General features: G+C 40.7%; 1 non-coding gene across 1 annotated transcript; it reads right to left on the bottom strand.

The window, feature by feature from the left end:
• Positions 1-18,721: 18,721 nt before the first annotated feature.
• Positions 18,722-18,846, bottom strand: LOC115803460 (small nucleolar RNA SNORA25). Its single transcript, XR_004024210.1, has one exon. It is a non-coding gene; the product is annotated as a small nucleolar RNA SNORA25 (small nucleolar RNA).
• Positions 18,847-20,024: the final 1,178 nt, after the last annotated feature.

The raw sequence follows: 20,024 nt of genomic DNA, 5'->3' as shown, positions 1-20,024 counted from the left end.
GGATGTGGCCACCAAGAGGAGTGTGTTTTCCTTCAGGGAAAGAAATTGGCCAGAAGGCAGGGTATCGGGGCCTTGAATAAGCAGTCTAGGGATCAAAATAAGGCTCAAGGGCTTCCCTGGTGGCGCAGTGGTTGAGAGTCCACCTGCCGATGCAGGGGACACGGGTTCGTGCCCCGGTCCGGGAAGATCCCACATGCCGCGGAGCGGCTGGGCCCCTGAGCCATGGCCACTGAGCCTGCACGTCCGGAGCCTGTGCTCCGCAACGGGAGAGGCCACAACAGTGAGAGGCCTGCGTACCACACACACACACACAAATAATAAGGCTCAAGTTCTAGATGGAAGGTGGGGTCTCTTCTAGTGGTCGTTGCTGATGCAGCCCTCCTCACCCCACCCACTGTCTCTGGACCAAAGATAATTGTATCTTTGGAGTCAGTGACCACCTTGATGACTTCCTATTTTAGATCTCCAGTCTAGACACCTTACCTGGACTCCAGACCTTCATATTCAGCTGCCCATTGGACCCCTCCACTTACATGTTCATAAAAACCTCACCAGCTTTCCCCAACCTACTCCCCTTCCTATGTTCTTTATCTCAAGGAAGGGGCTCGTTCTTGACTCTTCCTTCTTCTCATCCACCATATTTAGTCCTTCATCAGTCCAGTTGCACCTGCCTTCTAAATAGCTCCTAATTTTCTTCGCTCCTTGCCATTTCACTGTTAATGTCTTAGTTCCGGTCACCATCACCTCTCACGAGGACCTGCACTATAATCTCTTAACTGTTCTCCCTGCCTCCAGTCATGCATGTCCTTTGCCAATCCTTCCCCCTAAATACAGCTTTGATTTTTATCCCTCTTTCGCTTAAAATCCTTCATTGGTACCCATTGTCCTGAGAATAAAGTGCAAAATTTACTAGCATGACTTAAAGGCTCATGACCTGCCCTGCCTGCCTGTCCATCTTCATCTCTTCCCCTTTCCTCCACATCATCCTCCCACCGTATTGAATTTCTTGCAGGTCCCTGAGGAAGCCTTGATTTCTCTGGCGTCCTCAGCTGTGTATGAGGGGTTCTCACTCTCTTCATCTGAGTAAATCTGACTCATCTTTTAGGGTTCAGTTCGAGGTATTATCTTCTTGAGGACTCCTTCTCTGGGTAGGTGCACCTCCCACAGCCCAAATCTCCTCCTTCCCTCATGCTTGTCGCCACTGTGTGTCTTCCAGACTAGACTGTGAGCACTTCCAGGCAGAAACCAGGTCTCTATCGATGAGGAGCAGCACAGCGGTGTGAGACCACGGGCTATGGAGTCAGCCAGACTTGTATTTGAAAGCCAAACCTGGAGTAAGACACCCTGGGCAAGATTTTTATCATCTCAGGATCTCTGTCTCATTAGCTGCAAAAACAGTACTTCCTCATAAGCTGTCGTAAGGATTCAATGTGGTAATAATACAAAGCGGCTGGCACTGAGTCTGACACATCATGGATGCTCAGTAAATGTTGGATGAAGAAAGTGCAGGAAGAGAAGCTTCAAACAGAGCTTGTGGTGAGCTGTGAGAGAGCCTTTGTGGGTCACCGTGGCCTCGGCCATCCTGGCGGAGATGAGGCAGAGCTGAGTGGAGTTAAGGCCAGACTCTGTCTCTAGAGGAGGTGCTCACTGAGCAGGAGGAAGGTGACATCCAGGGCTGGTGGAGAGCAAGACAAGGAAGACTAGAAGTGAACGTGGGAGGTCTCGGTGAGATTGCCTGCAGCATTTGGCTATGACAGGGCCATCACTCCAGGCCCAGCTCCAAGGGGCAGGCTTGACAAGTGCCTGAAGCTGGCGTTGGACAGTAGGAAGCACATCATCCTCTCTGACTCGGGAGCTTTAAAAACACACTTGCCTGGTCCCCACCTCCAGAGATTTGGTTTCAAGTGCTCTAAAGTAGACCCAGGGCTGAGCATTTTAAAAAACTCTTCAGAGAATTCTAAGGCAGGGAAGGCTGAGAATCACACTTTAGAATAGAGGAGGTGCCATACCTCATAGGCCAGATAAGGACCAAGTTTGCTCCTATACCCCCAGACTGTTCCGCTGAGCATCACTGAGGGGATGGGAGGTGGTAGGTGGCTGCTACTCCCTTGCCTGCCCTGGTGAGGACTGGCTCAGTACCAGAGCGGGCCCATCCACAGACCAAGTGGCAGGGAGCAGGGAGAGACAAGGGTAGAAAAAAATGAGGCTGATGGACATAGTCTTTCTGATCTCAAAATCCCAGCCTGCCTCTCCAGCCCCTCCCCAGAGGAGACCAGCTGCTCTTTGGGAGAGGGAGGTCCTTTGCGAAGTGACGGGTTGGAGGAACACCTTCTCTTTCTTCATAGCCACTCTGATGGCACAGGGGAAACCAGCGGGGAGCTGCTGTTCACTTCTCCGGGAGAAAAACTCAGTGATGGAAGCTTAGAACTCATGGTCATTCTAAGAATGTAAGGAATTTTTTTTTAGATAAGTAGTAAGTCCCCAGCCAGCTGCAGAACCCTCTTAGCTTGAAGAGGTCATAAACAAGGATGAGAAAAAAGGAAGGGAGGAACTCATGAAAAATTAGATCTGCTGACATTTGTTTGGAAACTGCCTAGTTCTCCACTCTGTGGATTTCCACAGTCTGTATGTGTACAAGGTAATCAGGATGATACACCTATTACAGCTCACAAGGAATAGACCCACCAAGAAGTGGTATCATGAAGTGACTTCTAGTAAAATCTGCCCTTTATTTTATCACCCTGGTCCTCACTAGACCCTGCAAATATTTCATCATGCAAACCCGATCAAAAGTTATTGATCATGAAGAAAGAATATATATATATATTCATATATATATGTGTGTGTATAACTGAATCATTTTGCTGTACATCTGAAACTAACATAACATTGTAAATCAACAATATTTCAATAAAACTTTTTTTTCAAGTTATTGATCGTGAGTCTATGCAATGTAAGCAGTCTCTTTCTCAGCTTCTTCCTGGAAGGGAATGAAAAAAAAAGATGGCCATGGATCAGTTAGAAGTAAAAGTGGCATCTCCTCTCCTTGACATTGAGTGCAGAGGCATAGCCCAGGGAAGGAGAGCAGATGGAATAAAAAGTAACAAAGGGCAAGAAGTTTACCTGTTCCTGACCTTGATGTGCTCCCATCTCCCTAGTCCCACCCCACCCTCATCACATTTCACCTATATACACCTGTATGTACACCTATACCTCTTATCACCTTATTGTAATTTCAGTGCTGTACAAAACTAAAGCTTTTGTGTCAACAAAGTATTCCCTCCTTCCCCCACAAAAGAGCATGAAATTTTGTAAAGCGGTTCATTACCTTCCTGGAACTTACCTCATTGTAGAAAGACCTGAAATTGAAGGGGCTTCCGTTCCCTACGGGCAGAGACTCGACATGAGACTCGACATAGACTATTTTAGTTCAAGCATCTCTTCCTTTTTGGAAATTAACAGCTCAAGTCTCTATTGATTTAACATGCTGTCCCTGTGATGCAGTGGGGATTTCACACAACTAATGGGGACAGGCCGTTCTGTGATTACTTAACCCTTCCGGTCTTTTGTTTTTCATATTTTCTTTAAAATGAAAACAACTCAAATATATGAATCTCTTAGAGTGAACAAGACGGAAATACCTGCACTTCCTCTTGTATTTTAAATATATATATTAAAATATACTGTCAAGGGAATTTCAGTCTGTGTCTCTGCAATGTCCTTCTGATTTTTTTTATAAAAGAGCAGGCTCCATGACACGTTAGGACAAGAAGTAAGTGACTGGGCAGAGGAGGGAGGGAGGAATGAATATAAGCCTTCATTTTCTTTCTTGGGTCTCTGTCTCTCTGCCTTAGAGTAAGTCTGGGGCTGTGTTTGCTTGCGATGATATCAGCTTGCTGTGGGTAGAAATTATGATGGACTAAATTAGGAACCATGACCTCAGTGTAGGAAGAAGGAGGAGGAGAAAGGAAGGGAGGCCAGAGCTGCTGTTTAAAGTACAGTTAATGGAATAATTGCCAGGATCCATCAGGTACTTTATACAAAATTGAATTGTCAGGGAAGATTCTCCACGCCCCCCCGCAACTCTTTTTTTATTGAGGAAGAGGCAAAGTCCTTTTACCTCATGATTTTAAGGGCAAGGAAATTCTTCCAGATTATGGGGGTGGGGGAGAGATAAAAAAGAAGTCTTATTACCCAGGCCACTTAGCAAATGTTCAATGAGCACCTGCTATGTGCAGAAGCCTGAGCGGGGTGGAGGAGAAACCCCACCCCCATCATGGAATGTGGAGTTGCCTGGGTGGAGAGCTCACTGTGACATCCTGGCTTGGGCCCTGCTTAGACAATGTCTCAGTCTCACACACTATCATGAGTTGGTAAAATTTGTCTCTGGAATCCTCCTCTCCACCCCTACCTTGTCTGGGGTCATTGCTGTGTGGTTGACAGGTATTGCTTTTGTGGCCCCCAGCCAGAACTCTTCCCTTTTGTTTGTTTTAGTTCTTTCCTGAGTGGGGTAGTTGAAAGAGCCCTCCCTGGGTGAATTTTGGTGAGTCATTTCACTTCTTGGAGTCTCAACTTTTTCTGTAAATAAGAATAGTAATAACACTAACATTGTGAGGGTTAAATTAAATAATGAATGTGAATTAACCACAGCTAATTTTTATAGAGATTGTAGCTTATGACAGGTACTGTGCTGCTAAATGTTCTGTGTACAACATCCCATTTCATCCTTCCAACAGCCAGTCATGCAGGCGTTCTCATCCCCCTTTTACAGGTGAGGAAACTGAGGCTTAGAGAGATTAAGTAGCCTGCCCAAGTCACAGTGCTAGTTCCTTTAGGTGTTAGGATTTGAATTCAGTTCTGTCTTACTCCAAAGTCTATGCTGGTAACAAGAGTGCCCCACTGCCTCTATAAATATCCCTGTAAAATGCTTTGTCAACAGAAGATAATTTTATTAGATACAGCTAATACACGGAACCATTTATTATTTGACAGATTTGAAGGTACCAAAGACCACATCATTTGCATACAAAAAGTGCAGAACAATTAATTTACGTAGAATTTCAGGCTTTTACAGGTGAAAGGGAACTTTGAGATGATCTAGGCTGTGTTGTTCAAACTCAGCTTCTCAGAGGCCCCGTACTGAGCTATGCTTTTATCTATTTTAAAATTTATTATGATTTCTAAGTAGAATTTTGTCTAAGATTTACTCTCTTCTAATTCACTCACTGTCATTTTACAGTGGCCTTTTGGCGGGGCATTAAGAGATAAAGAGACTCAAGATTTCCTGACTTCTGTGCAGGTCTCTGTTTACTCCTCAGGGCTAACTCTTGACACGATGTGTCCAATATGGTAAAGAATTGAGAATATGAAAAATTATAATCAAGAGAGGCTTTTTCAAGGGAATTTAAGAACACACATACATCTGTCTGATCTAAGCAAAGGCAGTGAAGGACTCAACAAGTAGAAAGTAATTAGGCATGGTAACAAAAATGAGAAGAAAAGATTTCAAGGGGGGCTTGGAAATGATGTCAGTGATAACTATTATGTTGTTGTCTCCTGTGGGAATAAGCAGATAAATACCATCCAGTGAGGCCCTTAACTTCATTCGTTCCTTCAACCATCATTTATGAAACATCTACTGTTTGTCAGGCACTGTGCTAGGCAGAAGGACCACAAAGATGAACGTCCCTGCACTCAAGGGGCTGACTAACTGGAGTGGGAGGCGAGGAGGCATAGGCATTAGTGTGGTGAGAGCAATGATAGAGATTTACAAAGAGTCCTGGGGATACTTTGAGAAGAGACATCTCATCCTGGTATTAGTGGGGAGAGGCTGGTGGTCAGGAAACCCTGCCCAGAAGATGTAACACCTGAGAAGAATTTAAATTAGAGGAAACTGACATGGGAGGACATTGTTCTGGCCTTAAATAGAAGAGAATTTAGGTTTTTTCTACCTTTTTCTGGTGAGGCAGAGATGGGCCATCCAGCAAGCCTCCTTGACCATAAACCACAGACTGATCAAAACCCTAACCACATTGCCTCAGGGATATTGCTAACTAGAAGTTCTGCTTTCAATTACTATAAATAGTTTATTTTTACAAAGATGAAAACAGCTATTCTTCAGAATCAGAGCTGGGTGGCACTTTCCTCAGTGATCACCTGGGTCTCATCTCCTTTGGATGATTTCTAAATAAGCGTATGCTGTGGGAGCCACGCTACATATCTATTGGGTACTTGAGAAAATACAAAAATGAAGTGTACTAGTTAGGGAAGGCTAAATTGTTGAAACAAATGGACCCTAAAATACAGTGGTTGAAATCCAGCAAAAGTTTATCACTAATAAATTGGAGAGTATTCCAAGTCAGCAGCAGCTCTCTTCCACATGGAGAATTGTAGCCCCAAGCTCCTCCATCTGAGATTCTGCTTCCCTGGGGCCTTGATGTCTACGTTCAGTTAGAGGATGGGGAAATAAGGAGTAAACACTTTCTGAGAGAGCTACACCCATGACAGCACATATCATTTTTTCTTGTATTTTATTGGCAAAAATTAGTCACATGGCCACATGCGGTTGCAGGATCTGCTGGGAAATGTGTTTCCAGACTGAGCAGCTGATTTCAAGCACAGCCGTTGATAAGGAAGAAGATTTTGATGGGCAGCTACTGCTTTCATTGTATAAACTGAGAGAAAGAAAATGGATAATCACAGAAAATCTAAGCTAGAAAGTTATTAATAAAAATGGCTCTCACAGGGACTTCCCTGGTGGTCCAGAGGTTAAGACTTCATGCTCCCAATGCAGGGGGCCCGGGTTCAATACCTGGCCAGGGCACAAGATCCCACATGCCACAACTAAAAGATCCCGCATGCTGCAATTAGAAGATCCTGCACACGGCAGCGAAGATACCACACGCAGCAACGAAGATCCCGCATGCCGCAACTAAGACCCAGCGCAGCCAAATAAATAAATAAATTTTTTTAATAAAAGGGTGGGGAGCCACTGGAGAGCCCTGAATGAAGATGAGGCTCACTGCCCTGGGAAGACCTTTAAAAAAAAAAAAAAAAGAATGGCTCTCACAAATCAACAAGTGGTACACCTTAAAGTTACTCAAGGTGATATGTCAATTATACCTCAATAGAGCTGGGAAAGAAGAAAAGCATGCTTCTTAGCTCCAGAGCATTTTATAGTCATTCGCTTGGTAATATCAAAGGATTTATCAACCCTTTCAAGTGGATCCCCAACAAGGGTCCTCCTGCCCAGTGTCATTGGAGCCAATCGAACAGGACCAAGTTTGGTTCAAAGCAAAATTCTATCCTTTAATCAAAGAATGGAGAGGTGCAGCCTTGCGCGCTAGAGCACAGGCTCTCAGGACAGGCCGTGGGCGTGGGCGGGGCTGCTTCATAGGGAACTTGGCAGTAGGGGAACGGAAGGGAGTGGAGTTCCCGCAGGGAGTGGGCGGAGGGTTTGGCGGAGCCGGGCGCGGTGCCGGGTGCAGCATCTCTGCACACGGCCTGCCACCGCCATCTTGAATTGGGTGTAGTTTGCAGCTTCTTCACACGGTCTCGAAGCTGAAGTGTGGGGTGCAGCCACGTTGCACCAGGATCTCTGGTCTGAGGTGCCGGGGGCAGGGCCTCTTGACACAACGCCCCGTGAGCAAGTGAAACCAGACTAAGCACAAAGGAAAGGAAAAAAAAAAGGTTAGACTTTATTACCCAGATTCTGTTTTTATTTCCTGAGTATTGTTAATGGACTTTGCCGGTGACACCTGCCTGCTTTCTTACAAGAGTCAGAAAAAAAGCCTCTTCATAAATGGAAAACACAGGGCCGCAGCCACAACCAGGTGATGGCTTGTTGGTTAAAACGCTGATTAGTTTAAAAATAATTAAGGAATAACAACTAGGTAGATAATATCAACAGCAGTAAATCATGAGCAACTGTCAGATTTTTCCAGTCAGAGCAATTTAGTAATACTACAAATATTTTCCAATGCCTTTCCTGCACTGAATACTTTGGAGTAATATAAAAAAAGGCGTTGTCATTTGAAAATTTAAAAAATATATGTGTGTGTATATGTATGTCTAAATGAAGATTGAAGTAGAAGTGATATAGCCCAATGATACTACTGATTGCCAAATGGATTGCACAGAAGAAAAATGTAGGTATGGTCAGAAGCATGGAGAAGGCAGGATTTGGGCAAAGTCTCAAAGTATATGTGAAATGTTCATAGGTGTAATGGATAGGAAGGCATTATGTATGTGAAAGTTCCAGAAATGAAAGAGAACAGAGAGAAGATTGTGGATAAAGAAATGGATGACGTTGCGTCATTATGGTGGTGATTGTCTATGAATGGGGTGAGGGTGGGTAAAATAGGAAGCAGTCTTCTACCTATGGAGCAGAAATGAGGCAGAAAGCTGTGTGTGTTGCTTTAACAGCTCCCTAAGTAATGCTCTTATACATCTTCACTGAAACATTTTGAAATACTATTTAAATATGTTATATTCGTTTATTGAAAGTATTTTGCTTTTGTTTAAACCTGGAGTAGACTTCAAGTTTTGAAGCACCTGAAAAATCTTTCAAACAAAAATTAAGATTCCACTTAGTATAACTGTAACTGGTACAGTGTGCTTAATAAGTGGCCAGTTGATTATTGAATTGATAGACACCTTAAGGTAGGTTTACAGAATAACATGGGATAGGCAGAATTCTAAAGGTATCCCTCAAGATTCCTGTCCCTGATTATTCAGTCAAAACTAATATAAGTAGTGGTGTGAAGCAGCTATAATTACGGTCCCAAATTAGTTGCCCTTAAGACACAGAGAGCCCTTTAAAAGCAGAGCTTTTTCTCTGGTCGGTAGCAGAAGAAGCAGAGATTGGAAGTGTAAGGACTCAGTGTACCATGGCTGACTTTGAAGACGGAGGAAGCCATGTGAGAAGGAAGGTGGGTAGTCTCTAAGAGCAGACAGTGGCCCCTGGGTGACAACCAGCTGCCAGACACTAGATTCTACCAACAAGCCAAATGAAGTTGGAAGCAGATTGTTTCCAAAAGCCTCCAGAAAAGAGCCCCACCTGGCCAACACTTTGATTTTGACCTTGTGATACTCTAAGCTGAGAGCCCAGTTGAGCCTGCCCAGTCTTTTGTCCTACAGAACTAAGAGCTAGTAAATAAATATTGTTTTGAGCTGCTAAATTTACAGCTATTTGTTACATAACAATAGAAAACTAATATAAACAGATACCTGAATTCAGTTAAGCAGAGGTTGTACACTTCAAGACTCAGCTCCAATCCTCTGTGAAAACTTTCCTGATCACCCCAGAGTGATCCTTTTTCTCCTCTTTAGTCCTAATGGACTTTGTTTTTATCATTTCGGAGTTAGATATCACAGTATTGCCTGGTACTTTGTGTACGTGACCTTTTTATGTCCCTAGATGGTAAACTCCTTGATGGCAAGGAATCCAGTCTTTATGGTTCTGCTTCTAAGAGTATGGGAGCATAGGAGGAGGTGGTAGGCAAGTCTGATTTTCAAGAACTTTGTACGAACAAAAGCAAATGAAATGTTCTTGAGACAGAGCAAGTAGCTGTCGTTTTCTCTCAATAAGTAAGAAGCTGAGACAACATTCAGCTGCTAGGATCAAGGTTACGGATCTCCTGTAACTGGCAGCCTGACCAGGTCCTATCGCTACATAATGGGCAAACCAGAATGACTAGTCTGACTCATAAAGGTATAATTGAGACCCTTCTAGTTATGAGTCTGTTTTATTCTTAGTGCCAGTTATTACTCCATAAACATTGCTTCATCCAGTCCCTGTCAGCTGCTGAGGCTGTGACCATGGCAGGGTGGTAAGCCCTGACTTGAAAATTATTGATACAACGTTCTTTTCTTAGGTAATCACATGAAGACAGTCTTACCAGCTTCCAGGAGCAATATCCTTTTTTTTTTCCCTATAACTTTATTTATTTTATTTATTTATTTTTGGCTGTGTTGGGTCTTCATTGCTGCGCGCGGGCTTTCTCTAGTTGCGGCGAGGGGGTGCTACTCTTCGTTGTGGTGTGCGGGCTTCTCATTGCCGTGTCTTCTCTTGCTGCGGAGCATGGACTTTGGACACGTGGGTTTCAGTAGTTGTGGAACATGGGCTCAGTAGTTGTGGCTCATGGACTCTAGAGCACAGGTTCAGTAGCTGTGGTGCACGGGCTTAACTGCTCTGTGGCATGTGGGATCTTCCCAGACCAGGGCTCGAACCTGTGTCCCCTGCACTGGCAGGCGGATTCTTAACCACTGCGCCACCAGGGAAGCCCAGCAATATCCTTTATTTCTGAGAAACTCTCTCATGCATATGTAATCCTAATATGAGTGGATTTTATCCTTTTATCAATACCTCTATGTGTGACCCACTAGTGTAAATAACAAATTTTAAAAGCACCCAGCACATTTTATATACCTGTAGACTGATTCTGTAACAAGTTAGCAACGTTCTCACATAGTTCAGGAAGAAAATGTCTGCTCCAGGACAGGGAATTAATTTCTCCTTCATCCCCCCATAGGTAGGAAAGGAAGAATGATCCTCTTTTGAGGTGCTCTATAGGGCCAGAAGGAGTGATCAGACAATGCCTGAAATAGAAGAGTTTTGCTTGGGACCAGTGTTTAACCTGAGGTTATAATGCCTGGTTTTAGGAAACTCTCATGACATTCAATGGTGATTTTATTTGTTACGTTTCAGAAACTAAATCAAACACAGATTTAAATTTTTTTTCAGATAAAAAAGATTTTTAAATTTACTACCAATATTTTTACTGGACTTTCTCAGCCTCATGCTGTAATTGTCTTTTTATTTCTAGACTGATCTGTCTACTCATTTTCGAGTTTGCAGTAATTCAGAAAGTATCCTAAACTCCGCCTACTCAGTCACCCTTCCCCCCCACCACATTCAAGTTCAAATCCAGGATGTTCTACCTCCAAAATATCTTTCAAAAACATTCTCATTTCTCCATCTTTATCCTCACTGCATTGGTTAAGGTCCCCAGTCTCCCAGACGGTCTTTCCTGAAAACTAGACCTGGAATTATTTTTCTAAAACAACAATCTAGTCACGTCATTCACTGTTTTGCTTAAAATGTTCTGTCCCGCCGCCAGAGTATACTTCAAACTCGTGAGCCAGACGGGTTGTATCTTTGCCTGCTTTACTAGCCTTACCTCCTCCCTTCACCCACATCCTTTACTTCTTCAGTGTTTTTCAAAATGCTGTCCTTGCACCATCCCCAAGAAAATCACCACTTATTGGGAATTCCCTGGTGGTCCAGTGGATAGGACTCCGCGCTTTCACTGCTGAGGGCGAGGGTTCCATCCTTGCTAGGGGAACTAAGATCCTGCAAGCTGCATGGTGCGACCAAAAAAAATCCTGGGTCCTGTCTGAGGTCTATAGAATCAGAAACCGTGAGGTACGGGGCCAGAAATATGCATTGTTAAACTCTGGGTTGATTCTCAGGCAACATGAAGAATTCGGTAACTGCCAGGAGCATTTGCCAACTACTTGTTCAATGTCCCACATTCTCTCCCCTACATGCCTTTACCTTGTGCTGTGTGACACACACACACACACGCACACATACGGGTTTGTTTGCCTGGCTGAGTTTGGACTCTGCTTCTAAATTAGTTCTAAATCTTCCTTAAGAGTCACCTATGGCAAACCTTCCTTGACTCCCCTAGGCTGGCTGAAGAGCTAACCTCTGTATTGCCCTTAAGGCATACAAGTGCAATTTGTTATTGTTGCTGCTGGTTACGTGTCTGTTTCACTGCCAGGTGAGCTGTTTACAAATAAGTGCTGTTTCTTTCACCTGTGTCCCCAGAGTCAGAGTCCTGGGAATGTAGTTAGTGGTCCCTAATAAGTATTTGTGAATGTGTGAATAAATAAATGCACAATTTTAAGATCTTATTAAGAAAACATAATTACCATAAAAAGATAAAAATTTAAAAAACCTGGGAGTATGATTAATCCAGACGATCATGTCTGAGAAAATTGATTAAAAAAAGACAAAGAAAGAAAACATAATCTGATATAGAGGAAAAAATTAAAAGAGCTTTTCAAACTCAAGGAATTTTGCTTTTCTCTGGTAGATGGTCATTGGTTGTGACTCATAGCATCAGTGATTCCAATAGCTATCACTGATAGATTGCCCTGTTAGAGATAAAAATTCCTGCTTCTCTGAACTGTTTATTTCTTTTTTTTTTTTTTTTTTTTTGCGGTACGCGCGGGCCTCTCACTGTTGTGGCCTCTCACTGTTGCGGAGCACAGGCTCCGGACGCGCAGGCTCAGCAGCCATGGCTCAGGGGCCCAGCCGCTCCGCGGCATGTGGGATCTTCCCGGACCGGGGCACGAACCCGTGTCCCCTGCATCGGCAGGCGGACTCTCAACCACTGCGCCACCAGGGAAGCCCTGAACTGTTTATTTCTTCCTGATGATGTTCTGAGTTTGGATGCACTGTGCTATAGAAAGCGTAGATGAATCTAGGAGTTGGACAGTCCTGCCAAATACTAGCTGTATAACTTCAGGCAAATGGTTTTTCTCTGAGTCTCCTTCCTTATTATGTAAGTCAGAGAAGACTTTCTACATATGCCCAGAGGGAATAATACATGTTCTCATAGAGGGAAAATGGGGTAAAATGAAATAAAGTGTGTAAGACATACTAGGTAGTGAAAAAAATTATTCTTCTCTTTATAGTAAGAAAAAAACCTAGATTGTTTCTGAGTTTCTATTGTATGTCAAGTGTTTTATTAGATATTGGGGAGGGAAGAGGAATGCAAAAAATAGAGAGTGCATATACCTTCTAATTCAGGGCTGCCATAACAAAACACCACAGACTGGGTGGTTTATACTATAGAAATTTATTTTTTCATAGTTCTGGAGCATAGAAGTCTAAGCTAAGGTACCTGGCAGGTTTGGTGTCTTCTGAGTCCTCTCTCCCTAGCTTGCAGATGGCCACCTTCTTGCTGAGTTCTCACATGACCTTGTGTCTGTGTGGGCACATCCCTGCTGTCCCTTCCTCTTCTAAGGACACTAGTCATATTGGATTAGGGCCCATCTTAAAAGCCCCATATTAACTTCATTACTTATCTTTAAATACTTATCTCCAAATACTGTAGGTTGGAACTTCAAATATGAATTTAGGAGGAGGACACAATTCAGCCTCTTAACAGTCACTGCAATTTTGGGATTTACTTTGTCATCACAGCATGGAATAGCTTATTGTGATCAAAACAGTTTTCCTAGGAACAGGAATGAAGATGTGTTTGTTTTGAACATACAAATTTATGTTTATATATGAGAATGTGTGTTGGCGTAGGTGTGGGTATGTGTATATGTGCTGTGCAGAACGTTATAACCTGTGAATGAGTTATGTGATACCAAGATATTGTTCATTCATCCTTGAGATAGCTAGGTAGGTCCTGGGAGGTGGGAATCCTAGACTACTCAACTTAGGTCATGAGCAGCCCCCTCTGTTCACCAAGTGTATCATACAAATATTATCTTCTATGTACGTAATGGTTTTTTAAAAATTCCAAAGTACTTTTACACACTACGAATAATTATATACCATGTCAACATAAATATTTTATGAATGTCCCCTATTTTATGGAATATAGAGAAAATTTATTGATAACCTAAGTGCCAAGCACTGTTCTAAATTCACTATTCTAATACATAAAACTCTAAGTGAGTTATATATATTAACTCATTATATTCTCAAAATAACCCTACAAAATAACTTTACAAAACTATTGATATCCCATTATACAGATGAGGAGACTGAGGCACAGGTGGGTTAAAGACTTGCCCATTTACAAAGATGGTAAAAAGTAGAGCCAGAATTTGAACCTAGGCAGCCTGTCTCTAGTCTTTCTGGCACAGCACTTATAGCCGTTGACAATTTCAAGCAAAAAATAAAATTAGTGAATGAATTTCATAGTTGAATTTTGGAATTTCCTTTTTTCCCCCTTATGTCTAACAGGCAGTGATTGAGTCAAGTTTACCTCTTTGATGCCTTTGAAGTGTGGTTATTTTGCTTTGTAACAAAATTAAATCCTTGCTCTGAAAAACGATGTACTCCAAGACATGAGTAAGCACAGTGTAAGCTGAAGTTCAGTGCCATAATTCCAATCAATTCAATTCAGCAAAGTATTTGTTGAGTAACTACCATGTGCTAGGCTTTGTGTTGTGTGCATGGAATACAAAGACTGAGATGACACTGTTCCTTGCATAATAGCCACCGTTACAGAGGGGTTTATGGTATTTTCCTCAAATGTGTTACTGAAGAAAAAGTTAAGGGCCATGGTGGTTTAGATGCCTACTGAGCTACTAAGGAGAACTAAGAAATTAAAATGGAGAATTTAAAAATATTTATTCATTCATTTAAAATGTAATAAACCCATTATATGTTAACAAAATATATTTTATGAAAAATAATTATTTCCAAAAACAAAAAATCCAGTGAGAAAAGTGACATTTGATTTGTTTTTTTATTTGCTTGGCTGATTTCCATAATGTCATGCTTAATAAAAACCAGATTCTCGTATTTGCTTCTCATATTTGCATTCAGTTTGTTGACATATGTTGTTTGGGTTGAAACACATGAAAAAAATCTAACCTCACACAGGTAGTCGGGAAAGGAGGAGAATTTTTAACAGTCTTTTCAGATGATTATGGACAGTCTTTGATATTACACCAAAACTTGACAAGTTGTAGTTTCTTAAAGGTTAGCTGGAATCTAAAAGCTGACCTTTTCATATGCTGTTATATTAAAATCAATTTATCTATCTCACACTTTGAATGGACATTTTACCTATGCATGATTTTATAACATCATGCATTATCATCCAGAAGATATTGAATGATAACTTCTGTGAAGTTATGCAGATCTTCCAAATGTTGACACATGTTATACAAACAAACAAAAATCACATTCTTTAATATTACCACTGATCTCATTGGCAAGGTCTTTAAACACTGGGAAGCTGTCAAGTTCGCAGTGTCAGATACAAGGTTCCTAAAGCTTGAAAGCTCAAATTTATCACTGGCTACAAATACCGTCAATTGTTTTCCTTGAAGTGACAGACCTACTTCATTCATTTTTGAGAAAATGTCTACCAAATACCCAAGTTTAAATAGCTATAATTTGTTTACCAGTCATTCTTTTAAGTCAAAATGGTGTTCCATGAAAAAAGCAGTTAGTTCAGCTTGTAACTCAGGGAACAAGTGCTTTTCCTCATAGCCCCCTATTTCAGTATGCCGCACAAGGGCTTTATGTGTACTTCCCATTTCATCACAGATATTAAAAAGACATGTACTCAGGGGTCAAGACTGAATAAAATTGAGATGTGTAATTGTTTCATCAAGAACATTCTTAAGTGAAAATGGCATCTGAAATTTATTTTTTTGTTTGTTTACTGCTAGTGCTTGGCAGAGAACAATATAATGGCTATTATTACAGTTTGGTACAAATGCTTTCATTTATGTTAAGGCACCAGGAGTTTTACCCACCATTGCTTTTGTAGCATCAGTGCAAATGTCAACATAATGAAAAAGGCAAATAATAGTTAATGTTATTAGGAAAATAGTTTTGACCTTGTGGACCTCATGAAATGGTTTTGGTGACCCCAAGGGGTAGGCAGACCACAGTTTGAGAACCACCATCACAGAAAATAACCATATTTCCTCACAAAGAACCTTTGACATCTGAAACAGAATGCTGGAGTAGAACACTGATTATGATATATGCCTTTTTAATAGGGCAACTACTATAAAAATCACATAATGGGAAAACAATATGATTTAGGACTAATTTAGATTTTCTAATATGCTTAAAAACAAACTTCGGGTCAAAAGTTTAAAGACTTTAAAGTTAGCTTAGCTAATTATATTTTTGTTTTCAAGCATTAAAAGATCTGTCAATGAGATAGTTTTCTCTCTCCTGTTACTTATTCTCTAAAAAATAATTACATTAATGGGAAAGTATCTGAAAAGGCATTTCTCCAAAGAAGATACACAAATGGCCAATAAGAATATGAAAAGATACTCAACATCATTAGTTATCAAGGATATACAGATCAAAATCACAATGAGATACCACTTCACACCCACTAAGATGGCTAGAAATAAAAAAGCCAGATACTAACAAGTATTGGTGAAGATGATGAGAAAGTGGAACCCTCATATTACTGCTTATGAGAATGTAAAATGGTCCATCTACTTTGGAAAACAGTCTGGGAGTTCCTCAAACAATTAAACATAGAATTTCACCAAGAGAAACAAAAACATGCCTACACAGAAATTTGTATATAAGTTCATAGCAGCATTATTTATAATAGCCAAAAAGTGAAAACAACCCAAATGTCCATCAACAGACAAATGAATAAACAAATGTGATATATCCATACAGTGGAATATTATTTGGCCATAAAAAAGGCATGAAGCACTGATATATTCAACAATATGGATGAATCTTGAAAACATTATGCTACCTGAAAGAAACCAATCACAAAAGACTACATATTATATGATTCCACTTATATGAAAGTTCAGAATAGGAAATCTATGGAGATGGAAAGTTGATTAGTGGTTACTCGGGGTATAGGGGTGAGGAGTTTGCAGGGGTAGATGAGTGATAGGGGTTTCTCCTTGAGATGAAAATGTTCTAATATTGACTGTGGTAATGACTACACATATCTGTGAATACCCTAAAAACCATTGAACTATACACTTTAAATGGGTGAATTGTACGGTATGTAAATTATATCTCAATAAAGCTGTTCTCTGCCCCCCCCAAATCAACTACATTATAGAAAAAAATTAACCTTATGAAAAATTTTTAGATAATTTTATAGAGGGGGAGACTAAAGCCCCAGAGAGAGGGGTGATTGACCTAAACTCCCTCAAAAGCTGGGACTAGAACCCAGGTTTCTGGTTCCTGTAATAGAATGCATTTCATCCCCCAGAATAGTATTACAACACCCCTTTCACTTCTGGGAAGAAAATTCCAATGATCATACCAAATGCATTCAAACTGGAGTCAGCCTAAGAGGTAAAAAGAAAGTATCTACTAGAAAAGTACTCTATCTACAATTCTGCTCTGAACAAGGCCACCCTTTGTGGAAAGAAATGGGAAAATGAGCAGAATAAGAGAAGAGTAATAGAATTCACCTTCTTGCTTTAAACACTAGGCCGTTTATGGGCAGGCTTGTAAGTAGTCACACTAGTTGCACAGGCTTTTGCCAACTCCTTTAAAAATAGCTATTCATAAAAACAGTAAACACAAAATGTAGCACGAACGTTTCTGTAGGTCCACAGACTAGTAAATATCATACCCCTTCATGGTCAAACATATTGTAGTGGACAGCTAGGTGCTTGTCTCACAAATGATTTGGTTCCAGTGCTAGGCAGAGCTATAGGGATGCCTCTGATATGTGTAACACTTTGAGTTTCAACCTGCTTTTACATAGTATCCCTTCTGGTGCTTGCAACAGCCCTGTGAAATCAATAGGGTAGGTATTATTAGCACCATTTTGCAGACAGGAAACTATTTTTAGGTAAGTAGGACAAGGTTTTGTTATCATCCTCATTTTGTGAATGAGGAGTCTTATTTTACACAAGCAGTATGATATAAATAGCTACAAGAGAGAACTTAAACTTGTAGCCGATACGTGAAAATGTGGGAACTATTTAAAACTGGAGAACAAGGGAACAGTGTACAGCAGGGATACTCATGGAAATGACAAATTCATTGGTGCTTTATATTTATGACTTCCATAAACTACTTTTAAACAGACCAGACCCTGAACTTGCAAGCCCTGATATGCTGTAGAATGATTGACAGTGCTGCCTCCTTGCACAGCTTCAGGGGACACCATTCATATGGAGGTGACACCATCCCCATAGCATTAGACATTAGTGGTAGGTGTCCCGTGGAATTAAATCAGATTCCTAAATTAGACATGCTATGTAGATATCACAGACATGAGTCAGGACCATCTCAAGGTCCATCACAAATTCCACCTCCTCCAAGAAACCTGCCCCAATATTCTGTCCTAGCAGTCCATTATATGCATTGTATATTTTGGTATTTCTTTATATTTCATTTCATTTTATTAATTTTTTAAAGACACATTGTTTTCTTTCTAATCTTACAATTGATACATGTTCATTTCAGACAATTAGGAATACATAAAATCATAAAGTAAATAATAATTAACATCCATAATCTTCATCCCTTAGAGATAACCACCATAGCCTTTTGATGCATTTCCTCCCGTTTCCCCTCCATTTTAACTATAATTTATCTTTTTATATTATTCTTCCATGTTTCATCTTTAAGTATTTGACCCCTGTTAAGTTTTATCTTCTTCAAAATATGGTAACTTTTTGAGGATAAAAACCATATTATTTTCTACTTCTTTATGCTCTACGCTTTCTTATGCATAGTGATAAGTACAGTAGTCAATAATTCAATTGAATTAGTTTATCTTCAATAATTTGAGTCATTTGGTATTATAGGTACAGTAAAGAATGTAAGTAAATCTACAAATATATCAGTTATTCCATGAATAATAGTTCCCTTTGAATTTACTAGGTTACTTACATTTCATGTATATAAATTTCTGTTTGTTTGATTGTTAGTTTTGGTTAAACTTGGGAGACTTTATTTACTTCCCCACATCACCAATCATGGATATGAGTGGCTAAGGCTTCTATCTCCTCAGGAAAACACAGCACAATTGAGTGATCACAACCTTTGGAGAACTTCAGTCTTTGGTTGCAGCATTTAAGAGCTCCTGGTTTTGGTCCCACAAGCCCTTTTTGAAGTGACCTATGTATGTTTTGGGGGTTTTTTGTTTTCTGTGTTGGGTGTTCATTGCCGCGCGCGGGCTTTCTCTAGTTGCAGCGAGCGGGGGCTACTCTTCGTTGCATTTCGCGGGCTTCTCACTGTGGTGGCTTCTGGTTGCAGAGCACGGGCTCTAGGCACGCAGGCTTCAGTAGCTGTGGCACGCGGGGTCAGTAGTTGTGGCGCACGGGCTTAGTTGCTCTGCGGCATGTGGGATCTTCCCAGACCAGGGACCCAACCCGTATCCCCTGCGTTGGCAGGCGGATTCTTAACCAGTGCGCCACCAGGGAAGTCCCTATGTTGTGTTTTGATGTTGGGATTACTGCCTTAAATCTTTTTGCTTCTTTTGATGAATCACATGGAAAACAAATTTGAATTCTGTTTATTAATGCTATTAAGTTTCAAGTGCTAACTTCTGGTAGAACAAATACCCAATGATTTGAACTGTTAAAAGATAAATTGAGGCATATTAAAAATTTTAAGAGTTTATTTGAGCAAAAATCAGTTTAAATCGAATCACCAAAGTTAAATCAAATCACCAAACTGGAAAGTGCTCCACCAACAGGAGCTAGGGGAAAGATTTTCCAGAGAAGAAGGAAGCAAAGCAAGGAGATTATTTGATGGGCTATAGCTTAAGCATTCACTTTACTTGGGAAAACCTTATTGGCTGTTTGTGATCGGTTGTCCTTAGAATTTAATTTCTTAACCTTGAGAAATTTACAGGATTGGGTTTGGTTTGCTTATGTAATGCCACTAACACATTAGAACCATCTCAGTTTAATGACCTCCTTTTTAATTAATTTAACAATTGCTATATCTGGATTGCATTTTCTAAGAAAGAAAATATTATGTAGCTCATAATTCCAAATAGTTAATCTAAAAGTTAGGGCTTTAAGGAAAAGTCTAAAATAATTTATAACAATTAATTATTAAAAAAAATCAGGGGTTGACTTCAGATGCATATAATAGAAACTTGACTACAGTAGTAGCTTAACCAAATAGGAATTTAATTTTCAAATAGCAGGAAGTCTAGAAGCAGGTAGTGTTGCCAGCTTTAACAAATAAACATACAGGGCATCTAGTTACATTTGAATTTCACATAAACAATTTTTTAGTATAAGTGTCCCACGGGACAAATGTAACTGGGCCACATGCATTTTATTTG

This window comes from Delphinapterus leucas, chromosome 13 (genome assembly GCF_059928025.1).
Source record: "Delphinapterus leucas isolate spDelLeu-1000000601 "Yukka" chromosome 13, BTC_Dleu_Yukka2, whole genome shotgun sequence".
In the NCBI taxonomy this organism is placed as follows: Eukaryota; Metazoa; Chordata; class Mammalia; order Artiodactyla; family Monodontidae; genus Delphinapterus; species Delphinapterus leucas.
The sequence above is the reverse complement of the archived record's forward strand: the minus strand, read 5'-3'. Positions and strand labels throughout refer to the sequence as shown.